Raw genomic sequence first — 24,541 nt, 5'->3', positions numbered from 1 at the left:
AAGGGAAAACACAGGATTTTACCGTAGCTGTGTTTGGACACCATCCGAAGAAGTAACGCAAAGGCAAGAGCTCCTACCCAAGTCCTGTGTGGTTTTTTTTTGAAGTCATCTATCGTTTAAAAAGTCACCCAGCTGATGCTATCTGTAATGCAACTATAACTTCCAAGCCTGAATTACCAAGAAGCGTCTTTGATATCTAAAACAGAACCATTCTGTTATAAGTAGCCTTCCCCTTAAGATGCCAGAAGGTCCCCTTTCCTTTGTTTCCAGTGCAAATATACTTTAGTCACAACCCTTTGCAAGCTGAGACAGCAAAACAGGCCTATGCGTTGCAGCATGCCCCAGCCTGTTTATATTTGCATATGGCAGTGTTAGCTGCACTATTAATATTGTAGCCCGGAAGCGAGAATGAGGCGGGATTGCATTTCCAGCCAAACAGTCGTCGTCGTCCCCCGCCAGGCAAGAAACGCTATTTACATGAAATGCCCCGTCGGACTCCGTTCCAGCCGGATTCCTAGCTGGAAGCAGAAACTTGCGCACCGTTGCCTTGCACTTCGAAATGCTAAACATTTTTTAAAGTCTGCAAGAAATAAAACCAGATTACCAAGACGAGCGTAGACTCCTATCTTTACTTAACCCCTATTTTATGAGGTCAGGGTTAGGAGAAGCAAGACACCTGCGACCGAAAATTGCAGCGATAGTAAAATCCTGGAAGTTTATGATCAGCAGTCTCTCTCGCTCCTGTAAAAGGCATGGGAGAGGAAAAACATTTATGAAAACCGTAAATTTGGACGATTTTCTTTTCTGTGATTTCTCATTCCAAAAATAAAGGAGAATGCTCCGACAGATCCTTGATTTCTGCTTTTCTTTTCGACCATTTCCAGGTGGCCACCAGCGGGAGCTCTTCCGCCCATCTGTGGGATGCGTAAAATTGCCCGTCGGTTAGCGATTAGGTGTGTTGCCAAAGACTTGTGTCGCGCATTAATCCTGGTTAGAGTAGGGCCACGGAAATGATTGGAATTTAAGTTAGACCCACGTAGAGTCTAAGACTAACTTAGTTATGACTAAGAGGGGCTACAAGCCCATTCAGCCTCAGTTTTAACGACCCCTTGGTTTTAGGAGTCGCACCTGAATACGGAAGTGCTTTTAATCTGTTTTAAATGAGGGCTCCTGCGTAAGACAAAATTAAAGAAAAGGGCAACTACCTTTATGATTAAAAAGAGTATCACCACCATCGACAAGCCATACTATTTATCTAATGCAAAGGATATCAGGGGAGGTTGCAGCTGAGCAAATACAAAAATACTTCAGAAAGTGGAAACGGACTGTCTCGCTTTCGTTTCCATGAAAGCAGTGAAACTGCCAGCTGAAGGGGATCTGGCACTTCAAAGCACACGTGGCCCAAAAAAGGCTTCTTGGGCATCCACGCGCAGGCCCAAGGTGGAGGACACTCAGCCTGTGGAATGCCTGCCTGTCATGCAACTGTTATGAGACAGAATCCCTAAGATGCAGTTTAGAATTGCAGCGTGTGCACCTGAAAATGGATTTTAAAAAAAGGCAGTTTAGTCCGCCTCTCAATTGCTAAAGCCCGGCAATCTGCAACAGATTAACACGGGGAACTCATTGGGAGATAACATTTAACTACGTTATCACCTCTTTACCCAACAGAAAGTAAAATAGATTCCCTGTGTTGTTTTTATGCAACGTTACAAAACAGGGTAAGTGTTAGCAGTGTATAAAATTAACGGGTAATCATATGCTTTTTAAAACATATGCTGTAATACGATTGAAATATGAAACAGTTTAAATTAAATACCTTGTTTTGCGGGTATTGAATCCCTTGTGGTTAGCGGACCAGAAATCCCTAGACAGTTTATAGTAATCTAACATAAAGTCTACTAACATAAATTAAAGTAATTGGTAGTAAAGCACAAAACCTTTAGAACTATTTGGGTTATATCACTGTATTGTAGGAAAAGTTTTAAATCACAGTTTGAATAGTGCAGAATTATCCATTCATTGAATATGCGGAAAGAAAAACACCTTTTCCCTGACCGGGAATCGAACCCGGGCCGCGGCGGTGAGAGCGCCGAATCCTAACCACTAGACCACCAGGGAAGCACAAAGAATCTCTTCCTCCCTTTTTTCATTAAAAAAGGCTCTTTCCTCGTCATTGAAGAAAATGTCAGGTACATTCTAAACCGATATGTCAAAACAAATTTCCCTGACCGGGAATCGAACCCGGGCCGCGGCGGTGAGAGCGCCGAATCCTAACCACTAGACCACCAGGGAACCTGCTTTCACACGTGCTGCTGAATTTCATATTCCATGTTATTTTGGTCATTGCATAATTACCTTTAATAGTAGGATTTTTGCATTGCACACTAATTAAACCTATTAGAAGTTTATTCCATAACTGTTATGTCTGCAACTACAGTAATGTACCTTGTCAACTTCCTTTATGAATCAGTAGAATTTTTTTCTTTTTCCAATACACATACACTGAGGATGGTAGTATAGGAGCAACCATGTCTTTAAAATAAATATGCAGAGCAGCCTTCTCCAACCTAGAGCCCTTCAGATGTGTTGAATTCCAACTTCCTATCATGGCCAATACCCTTCTGAATGGCACCGGGTCAAATTTTTGCAAAATTGCAAACCAATTTTTATACACAGCTAACTGGGCCAGTCACAGACTCTCAGTCCATTCTACCTCACAGGATTGTTGTTGTAAGGGTAAGATTGATAGGAGAATTATGTTATCCATCCTGAGTTCCTTGAAACAAAAAAGGCAGAATATCAATATAATAAATAGCACATCAGAGAAGTGCAGATAATTATGATTAAATAATCAAATTGAGACACATTGTAGGATACAAAATTATTTTTCAAGACAAAGGAACTAAAAAAGTAATTTACTAGGACTTTGGCTTATATTATTCTTTGGATAACAGAATAAAATTCACCACACAACAAATATTTAACATTAAGTTTTATTTATGGCAAACCAGATCAAACAATAACAATTGTCTTTGCTAATCCCCACACATTCCTTGGCTTCTAGAGATATAATTCAGGTAGAATACTTACATTACAAGCTTCTACAAATCTATGCTACATTCCTCTACTCACTCACTCACCTGGGGCTTTGCCAGCTCGAGTCAACATGTAGAGGACTGCACTGATGTCAAGTAAGTTCATCCAGATTTACTAATTTAGGATCCCCTTTAAAAAGAACAACCCTTCTCAAACTTGATAATCCCAAGGAAATAGGCTAATTAACACACTGCAAATATCATCCTCATCTAATTAAGTTTAAAGGTTTGTAAAAGTTAGCACTACTCATCTTCCCATGTTAATCAATATAAAGCCTCCAATGTCTAAACTGAAATTTGAAAGCAATCCAAAACAATGTAACCTACTTTGCAAAGTGCTAAAGTAGCATCCCAAACAACTCTTGCCTTTGATGTCAACTTCTATAATGCCATAGATTTTATGAGATGTAAAGTTTCTTTGAGGTGAATTCAGTTAGGTGGCTATTTTAAAAAATGAACAGAAAGGATCAGAACTCATTTTATTTATTTCATTCATACACCACTCTATTTATTTCAAACAATAGAGCAATAACCTCAAATTATAGCTTTAATTCTTAGGTTATTAATTATGTCTGGAACAACATCCCTACAAATTTCTGTGCATGTATTCAGTCCTGCATTAAAGCAAGTGTAGGCCCTGGGCTAGGAGACCTTAGGAGGCCCAAATTAAGAGCATCTGATCATGAAAAACAAAACTTCCTCCCTTCTTTATCTAGTCAATGAAAGTAGAACATTGCTGAAATTCTAGCATGCATAAAATATTGTTTATAAATTTATATCCTTTAATAAGTTTACAAAAGTATGGAATTAGTGAAGACACAGAACATTCATAGGGCAACTATACCTATATTATAACATTACGCTATATTCAAAGTCGGAACAGTTTCAAGCTTTTTTGAATGCAATTTTCTCAGTTATATCATTTAAATCAGTAAGTTGCCATTCATAATTGTTTATACAGAGAATTCTCAAATCAGACAACTAATCTTGGGACATGGTTAACTATAGATCATTCATTATCTTATCTTTTTAGTCCAGAATATGATCTTTCCACTGGGTACACCCTAGATTTTTTTCATTACAAATCAAATAAAATTAATGGTAAATTCTTAAAATTATTTTTTGCAGGAGGCTGACCCTGCCCCCACAGCCTGCTCAGCTCATATGTAAATCTGGGACTGCATGTATTGCAATATGAATGATACTTACATACAGTGTTTTTGTAAAAAAAAAAAAAAAAGTGCCGAAACTCACGTCACACACATAAACATAATGGTCGCGCGCAACCACATATACCAATCCCAAGCCAAACAGCACCCTCACTATCTCACTATCAGCACCACACAAAAGCAGGCACTATGTTAATTATATTTGCTGTTGACTTGCTATGCCGACAGGCGATTCAAAATCACTTAGTAAAATCCATTGAAAAAAAAGGTGCTGGAACGCCGTTCCGGTGCATTCTATGACCAAAAAAAAAGCCCTTCTGGGACATATAGGCCAGGGCACACCTAGCCAAGTTTCTGTAGATTTGCATTATTCAGTATCAGCTATGATTACCCTGATGGATGACTTTTATCAAAAGGACATGGAATGTGTAAACCCATTAATTCTGTTCTATTATAGTCCTGGACAGATTCCATGGGTTGGTTACTGCAGTTATAGTTCTGCCCGTGAGATGGGTTTCAGAAGGTAAAAATGCGGAACTATTCTTCGTAGGCAGTTAAATGAGTGGTTCTAATCCCCTTCAGTCATGAAGCTCACTGAGTAACTTTATGCCAATACTGGAACTCAGCCTAACTTATTTCACAGGGTTCTTAAGAAGATAAAGCAGACAATGTAAGTCATCTTGGGTTCCTTTTAGGAAAAAATGGGTAAATAGTACTCTCCTTGAGAAGTCTCCAATGGATTCTGCAGGATACCATTTGCCCCAATATTGTTTAATGTCTGAATAAGGAAAAGAGGACCTTAGCCTAAAGGTCAAATCTGACCCTCTGGAGTTCCCCAGAAATCCATACCCCCTCCCAATACTGGTGGTCTTCAGCTTTTGTGATTTTTTTCTCTCCATTCTGAAAGGTTGAAATGCCTCCCCCAGGTCTTGGTTACTGGTAGTACAGTGGTACCTCAACTCACGAACACCTTGGTTCACAAACAAATCAGGTCACAAACAAAAATTTCATGAAAATTTTGATGTGGATCGCAAACTCCGCATTGGGTGGCAACCAAGATCGCAGCCATCTCCCCCACTCCCCAGAGTGGGGAGATGCCCATGATCGCAGTTGCTTTCGTGCAGGGAAGGCGTGCGTGATCAGAGGCATGCTCCTGCAGGAAAGACGGGTGCAATCTCGGCCATCTCCGCCCCCCCCCCACAACCAGCACGATTGTGGCCATCTCCCCACCCCACCCCCGAATGGCGAGATGGCCACAATCGTGCTGGGGACAGAGGGGGGGAGATGGCCGAGATCGTGCCCATCTCTTCCTCCCCCAGCACGCCATTTGCACCCGTCTCTTCCTCCCCCAGTGCACCCACGATCACGCTTGTCTCTCCCCCCCACCCCCCAGCACGCCGGGACGATGGGCACGTGCCAGGATGATGGGCGCCTGTGGGGATGACAGGCATGATCTTGGTCGTGCTGGGCGGGGAGGGAGGGAGATGGCTGTGATTTTTGTTGTTGTAACTTTGCTTCACATTTTTCTGATTTAAAAAATGGTTACAGAACGGATTAACCTTATTTACATTGAACCTTATGGGGAAATTTAACTTGGCTCACAACCAATTTGGGTCACGACCAGAGTCCTGGAACGGATTACGTTTGTGAGCCAAGGTACCACTGTAAGAGCTGTAATATGTCCAGTGACCTCTGTAGGCAGCTGGTTTTATTAACTCTGTCCATTAGGAAGGTTTTCCAGATGCTCACCCAAAATCTGCCTTTCTGGAAATTAAGCCTGCTATTTCAGGTACTGTAAAGTCTTAGATGACAGAGAACATGTTGCAGCCTGGTTTTATGTGACAACTATTTGTGTGCTTTTTGTTATCAGGAAATAACAAATGCCCAGTTTACAGAAAGACAAAACACAAACCCACTCCTTTGAAGCCATAGTTCTGTTTCACAGTTCAAAACCAATTTTCTCCCTAAAGTCTCCTTTTCACACTCTCTAGTATGTCCGTAGACACACAGTGCAATTCTGATCCCTGCAATATTTCTATTTTTTAAATTAGATGTCTGACAGAGTTTCAAACTGAAGTGCTGACCTCCAGCTGCCAACCACACCAACACATTAAATTATAAGACTCGGTCCTAGTCTTAAGCCTACTATACTATTTTGGACTATAACCTCCATCAGCCCTAGCCAGCATAGTCAGCAGTCAAGGATAATGAAAGTTGTAGCCAAAAACATCTGGAGAGATGCAGATTGGGAAAGTCTGAGTTTAGATAGTGCCTACTCAATGACCTTTATGGCTGAGTTTAAACCTGGTTCCACACAGTCCTAGTTTGACAGAAATGAAAGCTCTCAAATAAAAGTGGCCCACCTATAACCTTCAAAGAAAATCCACAATTTAAGCCAATTTTCCCCAATCTGGCACCATCCAGATGCTTTGGACTGCACCTCACAGCCTTCCAGACCACTGGTCGTGCTGACTGTTGCTTGTGGGAGTTGAAATTCGCAACATAATAGATAATATCTATTAATAATGAGGGGGCTAAATATGTAATGGGGAGTGGTAGGTCAAATGGGACCTGCAATAAGATTTTGCAGTGTTGAGAGCTTCTGTTCATGTATATTTTATCCCACCACCCTCAATGTCATAGAATCATAGAATAGTAGAGTTGGAAGAGGCCATCTGGCTATTGGGTCTAACCTCCTGTTCAGTGCAGGACTCCAAATTAAAGCATTCCTCTCAGATGGCTGGCCAGCTGCATCTTGAATGCCTCCAATGTGGGAAGGCCAAGACCTCCCCAGGTAATGTATTGTTGCATTACTCCAAGAGGCAGGAATTGTTTTCCTCATGTTGAGCAGAAATCTGGCTACCTGTAATTGGATCCTATTATTCATTGTCCTGCACTCTGGGATGATCAAAAGGAGATCCTTTCTCCCTGCTCTGGAATATCCTTTCATGCACTTGAAGAGTGCTATTATATCTCTCCTCAGTCTTCTTTTTTCCATGTCCAATTCTTTCAATCTCTTTTCATGAGTGTTGTTTCCATTCCCGGATCATCCTTGTTGTCCTCTTCTGAAACTTTTAAAGTTTGTCTGCATCTTTCTGAAACTATGGTGCCCAGTTTAAGACATAGTGATCAAGATGAGGCCTAACCAGTACTGAATAGAGAGCAATTAGTACTTGATATGATTTGGAAGTGATACTTTTATTAATACAGCCCAATATAGCATTTGCCTTTTTGCAGCTGCATTACAGTTAGTTCACATTCAGCTTGTCATCTATAACAATTCCAAGATCCTTCTCACTTATGTTGTTGAGCCAAGTATCCTCTATCTGGTAACTATATATTTGGTAACTATATATTTGGTATCCTTTTCTTAGGTGCAGATCTGTGCATTACCAAATTTAAATCTGTTGTTTTCAAACCAGCACTATCAAGATCACTTTGAATTGTTTCTGTCTTCCAGGGTGTTAGCTATTCCACCCAATTTTGTGTCATTTGCATTTCTGAAAAGCGTTCCCTGTGCTTCCTCATCCAAATCATTAATAAAAATGGGAACGAGCATGGGGCTCAGGACTGAACCTTGCTGCACTCCGCTTGTTGTGACCTCTCTCTGTTTAGAGAAGGTGCCATTGATAAGCACTCCTTGATTGTTATTCTGTGGATCTGCCTAATAGAATCCACTTTGTTCCAAGTCACTTTTAGCTAGTTTGCTAAGCAGGACTTCATGGGGTGCTTTGTCACAAGCTTTACTGAAGTCAATAGATATTATGTCCACTGCATTCCTACAGGTTACCTGATCAAAAATTGAGATGAGATTAGTCTGGCAGGATTTGACATGTTGACTTCTAATAATTACTGCATTATTTTCAACGTGCTTGCAGACTGATTACTTTATTATCTGTTTCAGAATTTTCTCATGAATTGATGACAGACTAACTGGTCTATGTTTCCCAGTGTTCTTCTCATGCTCTTTTGAAAATAGAGACAACATTAGCACTCTTCCACTTTTCTGACAGTTCATACCTCTTCCATGGCTTCTCAAAATCACTAGACAATGTTATTGAATTTTGTTGATAGTTTTTCTCCACATGAGTCCAGAGAGTCATGTGGCTATTGTGATGATATGCAAAAGTGTTAACTAACCAACTAAGTAACTAACTACAGTGGTACCTTGGCTCATCAACTTAATCTGTTTCACAACTCTGGTCACAACCAAAATTGGTAGTGACCCAAGTCAAATTTCCCCATAAGGTTCAATGTAAATAAGGTCAGTCCGTTCTGTAACCATTTTTTATCACCAAAATTTGAAACAAAGTGACAAAGAACAACAAAGATCGCGGCCATCTCCCCTTACCCTGAGCACGACCGCAATCAAGCCCATCTTTCCTGCACAAGCACAACTGCTATCACAGCAGGGAAGGCTGGCGCGATCGCGGTTGCACTCTTGCAGGGAAGACGCATCACCCAATGCGGAGTTTGTGACCTGAGGCAAAATGTTTCTGAAATTTCTGTTCGTGACCTGATTTGTTGTGAACTGAGGCGTTTGTGAGCTGAGGTACCACTGTAACTAAATAAAAATAGAAAGTAGTTCTGAGAGTTACTGGTTACTTTCCCCAGAGTTCCTGTTCTTGCCACTTTATCGGATAGGCGATCCTTGTTGATTAGCATAAAGTCAAATTGATCCACTAGTTCCTTCATCCACTTTTTGAAGGATGAAATTACAAGTCAGAATTTCTTGGAGAGGCTACATTTGGCAGATTGCTCTCTCAACAAGTATCAGTGAAATTAAAGTCCCCTGTTGCTATTGCATCATGCTTCATTGAAACACAGCTCTTTAAAAGTTACATCCTCATCTTTTCCTTGACTGGGTAGTCAATATTAGACTCTGTTCACCATGTTCCTTTATTCTTTGCTCCTTTTATTTTAATCCAGGTGTTGCCAGTGGGGCTACTGAGCAAAACCCCTTGTACTTCTGTTATTTTCAACTTATAACATGTTGCTGCTTTCCATTCTGTTTCTTCTGTTCTTCTTCAACAGATTATATCCTTCAGTTGCTGAATTCCAGTCACGAAATTATCCCATCAAATCAGGTCATATTCCATCCTCCTGTATTAAGAGTTAAAATTCATGCTGTTTGATTCCCATGCTCGAGGCATTAGTATATAGACATTGAAGACTGCATGCTCGCTTTCCTCTTCCTTTTTGGAAGAATATTATTGGGTGCTTTTAGAGTTGTTCTCTCTGTTGTGGGGCATAAGCTTTTGTCCATTTTTAGCTCCAAGTTCACTTCTCTAGGATTCGATTTAAAGCCCTCTTGATGAATTTCTTCATGCTGTGGCCAAAATCATTTGTGCCAGTCCTTGTAAGGTGCAACCCATCCTTGGCAGCTGTCCCTCTGCCAGGAAGTGTAGCCTGTGGTTCCAGAATCCAAATCTCTTGTGTCAGCACTACTTTGGTAGCCAGGCATTCACTTGGAGCATTTTTCTTTCCCCTTCTATTCCTCTTCCAAGTATGGGAAGGATGGATGAAAACTATCTGGGCCTCAAAATTCTTGAGTCTCCTTTCCAAAGCCTGATGCTATTTTTTTCAAAGCTCAGCTTGTTGTTATCTTTTGTTCCCACATAGATGGGAAGGGATATGTGAAAGCAGGCATTACAAGCATTGGCAGCTCCTTAGTCACATCTCTAATGTGGGAGAAAATGAGTCCATGGGCCTTCATATTAATTATATATGTTTCAGTTTTCAATGGGGAAAGTTTTCTCTTTGAATGACATTTCTCCTTATCTGTGTGTTTCTGTGTGATTGGTCTCTTTCTGTGAAATCTGTAGATAGCTCTCTCTTCTGTATGGGTGCTGCCATAAACTATGCTAAAAATTGTCTGGACACTGGATATATAAAGGTATAATTCTATGTAAGTTTACACAGGGGGAAAAAAGCTTCCAACTCTGATGCAGGATGGTTTTCCTGTCTAAACTTCCATAGGATTGTGCCCTAAGATGCTAATGGATTCTCTCCTTGCCCCCATTTCAAAGTATGGGTTGCATCTATTTTTAGATGGAAGGTGAAACCCTACGTATTTTTAGACAGAAAAAGGGCCTACATGAAACACAAAGACACAGAACAGTTCAGATGCACAGAATGGAAATGAAGGGGAAATATCAAGCAGACCATCTCAAAAAGTTCTCCTCACCTCCCTTTCTCAAGGTCCTTCATAAACTTCCAACACCAATCCTTTGCTGACTTCTGATATACTATTTTATCTTATTAGAGTTTGAATTAGGTTGAGTTATTTGGGTACTGTATCTTGCAGCAAAAACTAGCTACAACAGGAAAAACAAAGGTTCAACCTTCGAATGGGTTTCCAATGTCACTTCCCAGCCCTAGAAGTTGTTTTGAGCAGTTTGCATGACAAGGTAGCAATTCTTGGATTGTCCAGCCAGGGAATTGCATAGATAAGCAAGTGAACTCTAGATTGCTTTAACCCATAAACAATTAAGAGATTCTAGAGTCACACATCTGTGAACCACCAGAATTGTTAACTAAAACCAGAATGCCTTCCATGCTGTTTGTCCCAATGTCCCAGCGGTTTTGGAGACAATCCTAAGAATTGCAATGTGAAACCAAACCAGATATATAATTTGCCTCACTTTTTAAATTTTCCATAATCAAATACATTGATGATGGGTTGAATCTATTTGAAGTCTCATTGATTTCCATGGGTCTACTGTAAGGAGGATACAATTGTATGGCTTTGTGACTTTAACAGCTACACATGCAGGAATTCAACAGGTACGGTTTTACCAGCAAAGTTCAGCACTCCTTCAATAAAAGAGTAAAGAGAATAACTTTCTCCCTTTTTCTTTAAGTGGTGCACAAAAATAAGTGCTTTTGAAAATGGTACTTCCTGTAGATTTTGCAGCCAAGGCTTATCTGGGTCAAGAAAAAGTAGCCATATGAAAAATGTTACAGAATTTGCTACAAATAAGCCTTAGCCAAACTGTGGATTGGCTACTAGGAAGCTGTAACTACACAAAGTGGCTTAGGCCATAACGTTGAGCTAGTTTAAACAAACAAACAGGCCTATAACTTCCAGCATGCCCCAGCCACCTTTTCTGGAAATGGCAGGCCCTTTTTCTGCCTAAACTGAAATAGGATTGCGGTGTCAGCATAAAAGCCGACAATGAAGATGCAGTAGGTACTATAGTTGCACGGAGTTTAGATACAGACTGACGTATCGTTCGGCTTTCGGGGTGAAAAGAGGAGGCGAGGTGGCTAGCGAAACCCGGCCGCCAAGCTCCGGCAGCGGCCGACGCTCGCTCCCCGGCGGAAGGCACCGCGCCTGGCCGGCCACACGGCGAGGCGCGGTGGGCGGAGCCGGGCTCGGCGGGCAGGGGGAGGCGGGGCGAGCGAGCGAGCGCGGCCGCCGCGAAGCGTCCCCTGCCGGGCTTTGTCGGCCGAGCCCGCGGGGAAGGCTGTTTGTTGTGCTCGTGTGCGCGCAGGGCTGCGTCTCCGCGCCGAGGACCATGCTGGCGCTGCGGCAGTCGCCCTTGCGTGGCCAGCGGGCGGCGGGGAGCTCCGGAGGGCCGGCCACGCTGCCGCAGCTGCAGCCGCCCGAGCGCTGCTGAAGGCTTCTGCTTCGGCGCGGCTGCCCTTTCCCGCCCGGCGCTCCGGCTCGTCTGCTCAGCCGCTGCCAGCCTGTTTCTGGGGACCATGGAAGGCTCTCCTGTGGGCATCCTTGCGGAGAAGCAGCCCGGCGGCCAGAGACGCCCGACCCGCCTGGGCTGAGAAGATCCGGACCGCCCACCCACCTTCTCTTCAGGTGGGTTTCTTTGCCGCGAAGGAAGCGAACGCGGCATTAACAGTGCGCCTTCGGGGGGAAAGACGTACCGAAACCCCATCAGCTCCTCTGGGGAGCAGCCGGAAGAACTAGGAGGTTGCGGGGCAGAGAATAGCTGAGCTTTTCTGCTCGTAGAAAGGCTCTCTGCCTGCCTGTCTGTCGGCCTCCCCCTCCCGTGCACCGCACAATACATCAGGGAAGGGAAGAGGCGGGGGCGGACAGACCGGAGGCGGAGGAAGCGCCTCTGCAAAGCTTGTTTGCTTGGACTTGGCTGTCAGAGGAGGCAGCTTCAGGCATTAGCTTTGGGGTGCCTCCCAGGGCTCAGCTGTGCAAATTCACGGATATGGGTGTGGCTAATCTACGCTCCTTCTGCGCGGTTTGTTCACTTCCTCACTTACTGCGCTGGCATCTTAATTGCCACATTTTATGGAGAGCGAGTCCTCTCCGTGGCATTTCAGGAGGCCGGATCCTTTCCCTTGTGATAGGACTATCTGACTGAAAGAGCAACATGCATAGGTGTAAAAACCCATTTCTTGCCCATCGGTCATGCTGGATGCAATCCGCACGCCCACCTTCTCTTGCAAGCTTGTAATCGTATACAAAGCGATTGCGGTCCTTCCGTCCTTAATTCTCCTAGGTCAGGGAATGTTTACCTTCAGTCCAGCCAGAATGCCTGATTTATCACTTGAGGAGGACGAGGAAACACGGGAATAATCATGGCTCCCATATTTTGGGAATCGTTTTGGCAATAGTGGTTTTTTGTTTAAAGATTCAATCAATAATGTGGATTGAAAATCTGCTGCAGTGATGCATAAATGAAAGTGAGATAGCTCTAGCAGATATTTTAGCATGTTAAGCGAAACTTTGAGTTATGTATAATTTAGAGCAGACCAGTGAATTTGTTACATAACATACATCAAAACATACCTTCAAAAACAAATGAACCATTTTTGGATTCTCATCATAAGGATTCTTGCAATTCCAAGTGACCCCTCCTCCCATCTGGGTTGCTTGTAAAAACATAATTTGCTTAGAGCATGCCACTGGCCTTGCACATAAACAAATACGAGTTGTAGAGGATGACATAGTATTGCACTAAAAAGTTCAGTATTAAGCAAGTAGATAGATGATGCTTGCATTTTTAGCACTTGAAGGCTTACAGACTAATCTCTTCCTGTTTTAGAAGAAACCTGCAAAGATTGGCCCTGCAAAAAAATTAGCTTGAACCACAGTTAGACAAAGCAATTGGCTCTGTAGAGATAAGTACATAAATAGTCTGTTGAACACGAGAATGTAATTCATGTTTTCAAAATATTGTAGTCAACCACTTGAAATGTCCCTTTGGGTCACAGGGCACAATCCTTTAAAGAAGACATACAAATCCCAATATTTTTCAACCATTCAGGCTGGTTGGGGAGTACTGAGAACTGTAGGGTTTTATTTTTTGGTCTGAACTTGCTTTGGATTGCATTCTACAACGCTGGATACTTCAGAGTTACTCCTCTCCAGACAACTTTAGTTCCAAACCAAAAAGACTGTAATAACAAATTGGAGCTTAAAAAATGCAGTTTGAAGGTCATAGCCCTGCAGTAATAATGCAAATTAATATCCCTTCTTTCTAATCAATCATGTGCATATACAATTTCCATTATGAAAGGTGAATAAGAGGCCCTAATTTTTATTCAGCTCCTCAGCAAATCAAGCTGCCTCTTCTCATACCTTCTCCTGAGTAACTTTTCTTGCACAGGATAGAACAGACTTCCTCAACCTGCTACCCAGCAGAGGTTTTGTACTGCAACTCCTAGGATTTTGGCCATGCTGGCTCCAGCTCATGGGCGTTGACAACCACAAGACATGAGGTTGGAGAAGGCTGGGTTAAGCCAGCCAGTTCATAAGTGACATCCTAATGCTCAAAAAGTGCTGTACACGTGTTCCCTCTTCCCCTTCCTAGGGTGCTATCCAGTGGAGAGAAGAAGGAGCCTCCAGACCAGAGGTTTATGCTCAGCCAGTACAGAGCAGAAGGAGTGACAGTGGTGATGGTTGCCTCCCCACTGCTCCTGCTCTGCATTTTTGACCTCAGTAGTCCAGTAACATTTTCTCGAGAGGGAAAGAAAGAGACTGGAGTGGCTGCCTGGCTGCCATTTCATTTATTATTGCATTTGTATGCTGCCCCATAGCCCATAGGGATCTCTGGGCAGCTTACAATAGAACAAAAACAAAACAAAACCCATATTCCATAAAAACACAATAATACATTTGAGCAACCCACTCAGGCTGTACAATATTTAACAGTAAGCGATACAAAAAGAAACCTTAATACAACAGTATAATGCATGATGCAATACGTAATATCAGTGCGTAACACAATATGATACATAACAGAATGAATAATATCAATAATAATAAGAAATTGCCATAATCCCTCCCCCCCCCCCAGACGGGAGGAGTACCCAGTGTGGCCTGGTTCCCTGCTCCTGGCCAGCTTCTTTTGAAGTGTCTCTCCTCTCCCCCTCTTCCTCACCTTTCTCTCTCTACTTCCCCTCTTTCCTCCCTTCCAAGGTCATTTGTGCTTCCTTCCATGCCATCTGCAGTATAAAATATCTCAAGGGTAGGAGGCTGGGCAAGTCTGTTGGAGGAGCAAGACAATCTATGCTTGGATTTCCAGCTCTGAGGTTGGAGCACTGTCACCAAGCTAGCAGCTGAGAAAGGATCCCTCAGACCACGTATAGGGAAAATAGGATTATTCCCTTAATTACTTTTTGTGGGGAGAAAAAAGATTCAAGAAGTGGTGGGAAAACAAGAGGATTGTAAATGGTAGAGGTTCTTGAATGGTTCCAGCTTTGAGGCGGGCAATTGCAAAAATGCCTTGTCTGAGTGTATCCTAACTTTATCCACAATATTTAAAAGCTGAATTTAAATGAAAGGAAAAATAGAGGAATGGATAATAAGGAGGTTCCAGTAATGCTGCGAAGTAAAATAAGCAATGCAATATTAATTACAAAAACAGGACTCTGCACTTTTTCTTTCTGCATCTCATAACTCCTAAGTCATATTCGTAACTCCTTTCTGTGCATTTATGTTTTTCTTTGCCTGGAATTTCCACTGAGTTTCAGTAAGCATGCATGGGATTGCAGCCTTAACATGATGCCTTGTTTATTAAAATTCTTTATGGAAAATATGGGCTAGGATAATATTGTTTTCTTGGAAACAGTATCAAGTTAGTTGTTAACCATGATGCATGTAAAGAGAGGAAGAACAAAATGGATGTCAATTAAAATTTTTGTGAAGTCCCATTGAGTTAGCTCAAGTACACACACACACTTGATTTTGTATGCTATAAAATCCAACTATGCAACAGAATTTGATAGCCTTTATTGTAGTTATAGATTTGAGAAAATGGTTTTCTAGAATGTAGGGAAGACAAATGCTTTGGTACCTCTTTTCATATGGCTTTGGTTTTAACAGTGCTTTACCTTTCAAGTAATATTTTGGAGTAAATACATGGGTATAGATAATCATTGTGAAATATGTTTCTGTGCTGCTATTCCTGTGCTTGCATTATAACATATTTATAGTAAATTGACTGGAGTTTTTTTTTCTAAAAAGGGTCAATATTTGCAAACTAATTGATTTTGTATCTGTTTAAAATGGTGGTTTATGTGTATACTTCAACCATAATTTGAAGAAAGTCTTCAGAATGTAATGTTTGAGCAAATATTTACATCCTTTTAAAGCAGTGCCTGTAGAAACTAAAACAAATCCAAAACTGAAACTTGAATGATCATTTAAGCAAACACAGAGAAGTGAGAGTAGAAGTAAGTCAAAGTGAAGATTTTCCTGGGATTTTAAAGGGTGTTCTTTTCTATATTGAATCTGAAAGACTTTTCATAACACGGTGGCAGAGAGTTAAGTATGTGACTGCTTGCATAGTTAAGGCTCGTACTGTTATAATCCTTGTGCAGAGTTAATGCTAAGTATGGTTTGTTGAAGTAATCCAAAATACACCAAGGTCCAAAATACACCATCCAAAAAATGTTTTTATTTGCTGAATGAGGTATACCATACCATATATACTGGCTTACAAGACAACCCTTGAAACCAGAAGGAAGCCAAAACTTGGTGGTCATCATATATGCCAGATGAAGTCTCAGCACTGGCCAGGTTTCACAAGTTTTGTCCTTCAATGGCTTTGAAGATTCTAGAGATAGCTGTGTTTTTTTCCTAGAAATATTTGCTGCTTTTGCTAGACATGTAACTGTATATACTGGCATTTAAGAAATTCTTAAATTTCTTTAAACCAGAAATAGCAAAGTAAAATTGGAGGTCATCTTATATGTCTGACATATGACAAACACCAAAAAGACCAGCTCAAAATATTGGCCACATTGTATACTCAAGTCATTTTATTTATTTATTTATTTATTGTACCTGTATGCCACTAACTATTCCAATAGGAATCTCTAAGTGACTTACAACAGTAATCAAGATTGCAGCTATTAAAACAATAAAACTATCATATCATGTACAACAACAACAATAATATAGCAATGGCCATTTAAGAATGTAACAATTGAGGAGAACAACCATATAATTCAGTATATAAATACTTAAAGACAGTTGTTAAAATCAATTATTCCAGTTCAAATATCTGGAAAGAGAAATGTTTTTTCCTGCTGCCGGAAATAAAACAAAGTTGGTGCCGGGTGAATTTCTGTGGGGAGCCTGTTCCTTAAACTGGGGACAATCACTGAGAAGGTCCTTCTGTTTGCTGCCCTTCTCACCTCCTTGAGGTACGGCTCTTTTAGAAGGACCTCTTGCCCAGATCTTAATGGGCAGGTTAGGGATATATGGGAGAAGGTGGTCCTTTAGGTATCTAAGCCATTTAGGACTTTATATGTCAAGACAAGCTCTTTAAATTGGGCCCAGGCTTCAACTGGCAACCAATGTAACTTGTATAAAACCAGAGTTATGTGGGTCCGCAAACTAACACCTGCTGCTAAGCACACTGCCTGATTTTGTACCAGTTGAATGTGTAGGACCATCTTCAAAGGCTTGTCGTTGCTTAGTTGCAAAGTCGTGCCCGACCCATCTCAACTCATGGACAACATTCCTCCAGGCTCTCCTGTCCTCCACCATCCCTCAGAGTCCACCCAAGCTCACACCCACTGCCCCAGTGATTCCATCCAGCCACCTCATTCTCTGCCGTCCCCTTCTCCTTTTGCCGTCAATCATTCCCGGCATCAGGGTCTTCTCCAATGAGTTGTTCCTTCTCATTAGGTATTTGAGTTTCCTTCAAAGGTAGCCCCACCTAAAGTGCATTCTAATAATCTGTTCTGGATCTTACCAGTTCATTAGCAACTGTGGCCAAGATCTGTCTATCCAGGTAGGGGTGAAGTTGATATATTCACTGCAGCTAAAGGAAGGTGGTATATATGGTAAATGTCAGTGGACACTTAAAATAAGAACTTGGAGAGACATACCACCTAACAAGTAGAGAGGTTATGAAACATTCCTAACAATGGTTTGCGTGATATAATGCTTAACTATGATTAAGTTGTATCCTGTTTTTTAACATCTGGTTGGATCCATGATATCATCCCCTGGTCTGTGGCTTGGCCGATTGTTATTTATTTAAAAACATCTTTGTCATTGTTTAAGGAAACTGTGATTCAGTGTAATAGGCTGATCAACTCTAAGCATGACAATGCAACGTCACTTGCAAGCACGCAACTTTTGTAGAATTGTGGTGTCATTGTGAGACCCATGCAATAGCATGCAGAAGACTGAGTAGTAGCTCAGGGGTTAAGGGTTTCCATGTGCTGAAGGGGAAAGTTCAGTAGATGCAACTTTTCCTAGTTTATTGCTGTAGTGTTATAAAATGTTCAACTGTGTCGGCTGTAATTCCCTTTTTTATTGCCCTCTTTCTGGCAACTTGACAAATGTTTAGTGCCATTCCTGGTTTGCTTATACAACTAGGAAAGAAAAGTAGCATCATAAAGTTCATTTTGCTATACCTGATGTTTAACTCTTTATTGGATACATTTGATTGCTGGTTTGTCTGATTTTTAAAAAATATATTGTCAGGTTAAACCTATTTTCTGAATGTGGCAACAAATGATAACAGTTGTTCAGGCATATTGCTACAGTATGTCTGGCTGAAACAGGTTGTATGTCAGAAGGAATTACTTTTATACAGTACCATCTTCTCATTCTCTAAATGTGGGATATTATTTAGCCAAAATGGCACCATCCATGAACATAAGGGAGGTATCAGCAGGCGCAGAGGAACTCCAAGCTTTGTAAGAGTTCAATTAATTTTAAGTGTGGGGGAAAGATAAGGGGAGCAGATGCAAAAAACCTACATGTGGGCCAAGCATGCTCAGTGTACTGGAAATGCAGCATGACTGTTGGAAGGGTGGAAATGGAAAATTTGGGCTGAGGGCTGGGCAGAGTCTTGGAACGGACTCTCCCGGTAGAGGGCATGGTGGCTGATTGAAATCCTGAGCACTGTTTTTTTTATTATTATTATTATTATTATTATTATTATTATTATTATTATTATTATTTAAAACACTTCTATGCCGCCCCCATTGCAACAAAGCCTCGGGGCGGCTCACAACATAAATAAAATATATAAATATAACAATTATACAATTAAATTAAAAACCCCTGTGACATCTCGGCTTAAAAATTTTTAAATCCTATAAATACAATAAATTAACAATTAAAATAAGTTTTAAATAAAAAGGTCCCTTTTATCCCTGTTCAGGCATTACAACAGTGAAAAGGTACTGTTAAAAAGCGTTGTGGGGCCATGCCCCTGACGTCCTGTGCCTTACGCCAATTTCTTGACCGGGGAGCATTTCCACTTGGTTGAGGCTCCTCACACTATTAAGAACCCCGATCTTCCAGGGTTCTTAATTGCATGGAGAGTACCCATAGGTAGAAAAGGCTGCTCCAGTAGAGAGATTAGTAAAATATGGAGAAGCTGGTGTAAGCCATATGGGAACAGAGCTAGCGCTGTGCCCCCTGCCCCCATAACCTTCTCTACTCTTGTTACCCCTTTAGTATGTTTTTATTTAAATAAAAAAATTCAGCCTAAAAAAAAAAAAATCACCTGATCCTCAAATAAGGGTTGCTGTTAGAGGTCCCCCATGCCAGGAAAAACACAATTGAGTGGTTTGCCTGAAATAGCTATAGTTGGTGTTCCATAGGTTTGCATTGACAGATATTCAGATAATGAACCTAGAACTGGAGACCTGAGTTTCAGTAGTCAAGCTTGTGTAGATGTTATTTTTGTTTTAATAATGATAATACTGTAGCACAGACCCCTAAGGCTGCTCTGGACGAAGTGAATGGGAAGCATTTTTAAATATAAAATTAGCAAACAGAGAGAAGAACAAGGCTCAACCAGGAGCAATTTGCAAAGGGAAAACCTGCCTTGTTAACATTTGCCCCAGCCAGATGCCCTCTCAGTGGGCCTGGTGGCACATCAGAGCAGTCCCCTGTGGCTTCATTTACTTGCATGAGTGCCATGTCATGAGCCAGTTCATCCCCCCTCTTTCCAAAGAGATCAGGACAAAACACATCCTAAAAAAACTCCTTATTATGTCAAACCTGACCAGCTAGGCTGTTTTTTGTGCTATAGAAGTAGAATATTGCAGAAGTCAATAGCAAAAGATACAAGCAAAGTTAGAATACTGCTTTCAGCTTGGGAAATGCTGCTTAATGATATGAAGTCGATTTCAAACTGAATACCCCTCTTACCTTCCAAACCAAACAGAGCTGACTCCTACTTTAAGATGCGTCATGCTATTTATGCATCAATCTGCCTTTCCTCCGCATTTGCTGGACTGTATCTCCCATTATCTGCAGCCAGCACAGTTAATGGTTAGGAGCGATGGGGGCTGTAATCCAACTCATTCAGAGGGCACCAGCTTGGGGGGAGTGTGTGTGGTGGGTAGGGGACCAAGCTACAGGATAAAGCTACAACATCTCTCCTGATACTATATGGTTAGATTTGGGGTGTAGAAAGAGAAGAGCCTTTTTTCTTATGTTTCTTCTTCAGAAGCATAGTGATAAAGCACTTAGGTTCTCAGCTGGCAGCCAGAAACAAAGGAGAGCTTTCTAGCATTAAATAGCAAAGCTAGGGAAGGCTTTGGAAGAGGGGAAAAACAAAAACAAAGTGTCCTTTTTTTCCATTTTCTGAAATCTTCCTCCAGCTCCCTCCACCCACTGAGTAACCCAAACAGCACCACAAAGGCTTGCAGGGTGAGAGTCACTACATTGCAGGGTGAGAGTCTGATGGGTTGAGAGTCACTACATTGTCTTGTGGATTGCTGCTTGTATGTCTCTGTGCCAGTTCTGTGATAAGGATGTAGATGAGAATCTAACTGTAATGGTAGTGCTAGGACTTCATTTGTGGTCTCCAGCTGCAGAATGATTTCTAGGCTCCTGAAAGCATTCAAGAGGAAATCTGGCTGTATGCTCCACTGCTAGACAAAGTGCATCATCATGAAACTTGGATGGAACTCTGTACAAGCTTTTATGGTGATGGTAGCACTGCGCTGATGGCTGTTCACTTACTCTTGATCTCTGTGCTGCATTTCTGAAATGGGCACAACAGTGTCCTCCTTTACAGAGTAGTGGGAAGGATCATTGAAACAAATAAGCACCGGTAAATTCCTTGAGCGCTGAAAGAGCGAAGAAACTTGGAATCAGTATGTGGAGAGATGAATAAAGAAGCTTCTTGTACAGACAAAATCCAGGAAATGGTTTGGAGAAAAGAGCTTCAATGTGCAATGAATGGGAGAAATGATATTGCAGAGTGTGGCATGCATTTTAGGAGTTGTAGTTGTAATAGTCTAGGGCTATTAGATTTGCAGGGCTGACTACAGAGATGCAGTTCTCCAATACAATATTGGAGAGCTGCCACATTGCAGGTCACCCTGATCCTGGCCCTTGCTTAGTCATTCTAGTGTATGTTAGCCAAGAGACCTTTAGCCAGAATGTGATTAGGCTGTTTCATAAGGACATTGATCTCATTGCCTGGAATAATCATGGTAGAAATGCCAACTGTTTCCTTTAGAGAGCTTAGATACTAGCTTTATCCTTCAGTTGTCAGGTGCTTAGGCTGTACTTGAATCTTCATTGTGTCTTCTGCCAGTCCCTCAGTCTTTCTTCTTTCTGAGCTCAGCTGCACTGAGAGGAGAATGTATGCATACCAAGTGTTTTGTGGTGGCTGGGTTTCAAATGGGCAACTGAGGCCCATCAGTGTTACAAAAGACCTGCTACTCCTGGTGCAATTGGAAAGTGCTAGATCTGGCTTCTTGATATGGATCAGCAGTTATGTCTATATTTTGGGAGTGTGTGCAGCTTTAGGTCCATAGTACTGTATGTTTCCATGTATAAGACACCCCCATGTATAGGATGCCCTCTGCTTTTCCTACCCAATTAAATATAGTTAATTGAAAATGGAGGTGGAAATGTTTGATCTTGTCATTTTTCACTAAAAAAGATCCCAATAATAAAAGTATTATTCGTTTGCATTTTGATTCAGTTCTCTTTTGTCAATCAAGACAAAATCTAGGAATTTCCTGAATCCACAGGCAGACATGCAGATCACAATCAGAAAAATTAAAAAAAAATCACATTTTGACAAAATTGTGAATGAGAAGCAGGAGCAAAGTAGTCATTAAATTTTATGTTCACAATTAGGATTGATCTTACTGTTTACAGTTTTTTTCTAATTGCTCAATTATATTTGAATTTTATGCACTGAGTTAAAAGTTTATTTTTTGAGTTCAATTTGTTTGCCTTCAGTACTATATGTGGTTCAATTTTTGTTCAATAATTAGAAATTTGACTTATTCATCTTCAAATGTGATATTACTTTTGAAGGAGGTGCAAATATGTGACACATTTTCTAGGAGTGTGGGACATAGAAAAAGTTGGGAACTATCTAGATGGACTGAATCTATTTATAGGTAATATCTAGTGTTAGGCCTACTTGGGGTAGAGCCATTGAAGTGAATGAGACTTAAGTTAGTCATTCTCCTGTTAGGTGCTCACTTTAATGTGATGTGGGAGGTTGAGTGTCAAAAAACCGAGAGCAATGCTGCCAGGAGGCCAGACTGTCTCACTAAGCTGATCTAGAAGGGTAACCCAAAGCAGAATGATCAAAGCTAAAACACCAGACTAACACAAATCCATGCTCTTCAGGAGTAACAGTCACACCAGCATTCATTTCAGTAGGTCTACTCTATAAAGGACTAGCAATGGAATGGTAGGTCGTCATTATATTTATTTATCTCCTTCAGTGTGTTCAGCATGCTGAGCTGATTACTCTGACAAGTTTAGCTGCTTGTTCATAAGCATGGTATCCTTCATTCATGCAAGTTTTAGAGTAGGTCAGCTTCTATTATAGCTGATTTTGCATAGCCTGTATATAATATAAATAGCTTGTACAAAATTACAATGCCATACTTCCTTGTTCTGCCTTCTTCTCATACATGTTAGTAACCATTACAGGGATACCAATTTCTTACTGCTGTGAACCTCTATCATCTGAGCCAACCGCTCTCCTTCTTCCTTAATTTTTTAACCACTTTTTCTTATATAAATGTTTTTGAAGTTTTCACTCGCTTTGTCCTATGCAAATTCTTGGTCTGATCCAGCATGGCTTTTCTTGTGTACTTACTGAAACATTAGTAAAATGTGTAATTAACAAGATGGTGGGAGATTTGTTCCTGGCAGTTGCATGGTGATATCTTACAGTTTTGCCTCCTGCTCCTTTGTGTTCTTTACTTCAGGATTATTGGTAACTGATGCAGGGGTACATTATACATTTTTCTTAAAATAGTAAGTCCACCATTTATTTTTTTATATATATATATAAATATATCTCCTAGCTGCAGAGGCCTTCCCAAGGAAGCAAAGAAACTTCGGATCTGTCTAATCGCATCCCAGGCAGCATGTCAAATTAACATATACCATCAAAGTTGTAACTCAACAACTTTGGAACACCGCAGGTTTCTCAATCCCTTCCTGAACTAGTCAAGTGTCCCCCTACCTTGATTAGCAGCAGATCTTTGAAATATTGAGTAGAAAGCAAGAGATTTAACTTGGGAGATTATACATGTAAAGTATGTGCCCTGTTACTGAGCTGTGAGCATTTCACAATAAGAAAGTATTAGGACAAAGAAGACAACTTGAAGAGAAAATAAGTTCAGTAAGGAAGACTGAGCCAGTATATCTCAGTGGAGAAGTAATGGAGGAGGAGGAGGAGGAGGAGGAGTGATCTCTTTTCCATCTAAAGAAATAGATTGTTTTGCCCCTGGGTTCAGCTTTAATAATCATGGTAGAAACAGAGCCAAATATTTTCACTGTTTTACTGAGCCAGATACTGAAAACCAGTGCTAACTAGCTTTGCTTTCAAGTGGCCTTTAATTTTTGTAGTCCCCACCATCTTGCTTCTGTCCCACTCATCATCTGTTACATTATATTTTTGAGCAACAGTTTTCAAAGCCAGAGCAATCTTACGTGCTTGTTTTCATCTTGCTCAAACCGCTCATGTAACAAATATATGGGGAATTTGCCCTGGAGTGGGACAGGTGTGAGGAAAAGCACACATGACTGTATAGCCAGTGCTGATCCCTTCACTGTGGGGGGCAGCTGGGAAGCAGTGCCCCTGGCCAGTCATGCTAGCCACATACTGGGGTATGCTGGAAGGCTGGCTCTTCAGCCAGTTCACGGCCGCCCTGTGGGAAGCCCCCATGCCGGTCAGGCAGTTTTATGGCCTGTGTTAGAAGCATGGAGAGGCTATGCCCATCGTGGGAGATAAAGTCCAACATACTTTTGGGGTGGGAGGGTTGGGCTATGCAGGGCTGATGATCAGGAGACAAAGTGCGCCAAATGTTGTTGACCTGTGGAAGATAGAGAAGTGTTTGCCCACCCCCGTGTGGGCTCTACGTGGTGAGTGTTCTGGGCATCCTGTCCCCGTGTCTTTGGCCTCTAGTTACTGATTCTTTTCTTGGCATAGACTGAGTGAAAATTGGGCCAAACTGGGGTTCTGCTAAATAAAGCTGTATCGCAACTGCAGTGTGCAGTGCAGGGAAGACTGAAAGCGAGCTGCGCCCTTCCTTTACAATTGCTGCCTTCATGAGCTGAATGAGCCGAACAAAGCGACACCCTCCCTTTGGGACCCAGTGAGTGCCAGAATGTCAGCCCCCTGTATAAGCGCTGCATGTTCTTCTGAATAGCTGGATCTGCCAGTCTCAAACGGCCAAACGATCCACTCCTGTGGCATTAAAGCTCTTGCTGGAGAAGCTTGTTTTAGTGGAAAGACTGCTTCATACATTCTCCTGCACATCTGTAGAGCTGCCTCCACCATTGTACACATGCACACAGTGGGATCCCATTGTACGTGGCAGGAAAAAGCACAG

At 41.5% G+C, this 24,541-nt stretch overlaps 1 protein-coding gene and 2 non-coding genes across 3 annotated transcripts in view; 1 reads left to right on the top strand and 2 right to left on the bottom strand.

The window, feature by feature from the left end:
• Positions 1-2,046: 2,046 nt before the first annotated feature.
• Positions 2,047-2,118, bottom strand: TRNAE-CUC. The gene has a single exon. It is a non-coding gene; the product is annotated as a tRNA-Glu (tRNA).
• Positions 2,119-2,220: 102 nt separating this feature from the next.
• TRNAE-CUC lies at positions 2,221-2,292 on the bottom strand. The gene has a single exon. It is a non-coding gene; the product is annotated as a tRNA-Glu (tRNA).
• Positions 2,293-11,717: 9,425 nt separating this feature from the next.
• NCOA7 (nuclear receptor coactivator 7) overlaps positions 11,718-24,541 on the top strand; it is an 81,378-nt gene continuing 68,554 nt past the window's right edge. The window contains exon 1 of the mRNA XM_044419856.1: positions 11,718-12,080. The gene's annotated coding sequence lies outside the window, so the exon portion shown is untranslated. The remainder of the gene's footprint in view (positions 12,081-24,541) is intronic.

The sequence above is a fragment of the Varanus komodoensis genome, unplaced genomic scaffold, assembly GCF_004798865.1.
Source record: "Varanus komodoensis strain SLA01 unplaced genomic scaffold, ASM479886v1 scaffold1, whole genome shotgun sequence".
NCBI lineage: Eukaryota > Metazoa > Chordata > Lepidosauria > Squamata > Varanidae > Varanus > Varanus komodoensis.
Note: the sequence above shows the minus strand (reverse complement) of the source record. Positions and strands in the feature narration are given on the sequence as shown.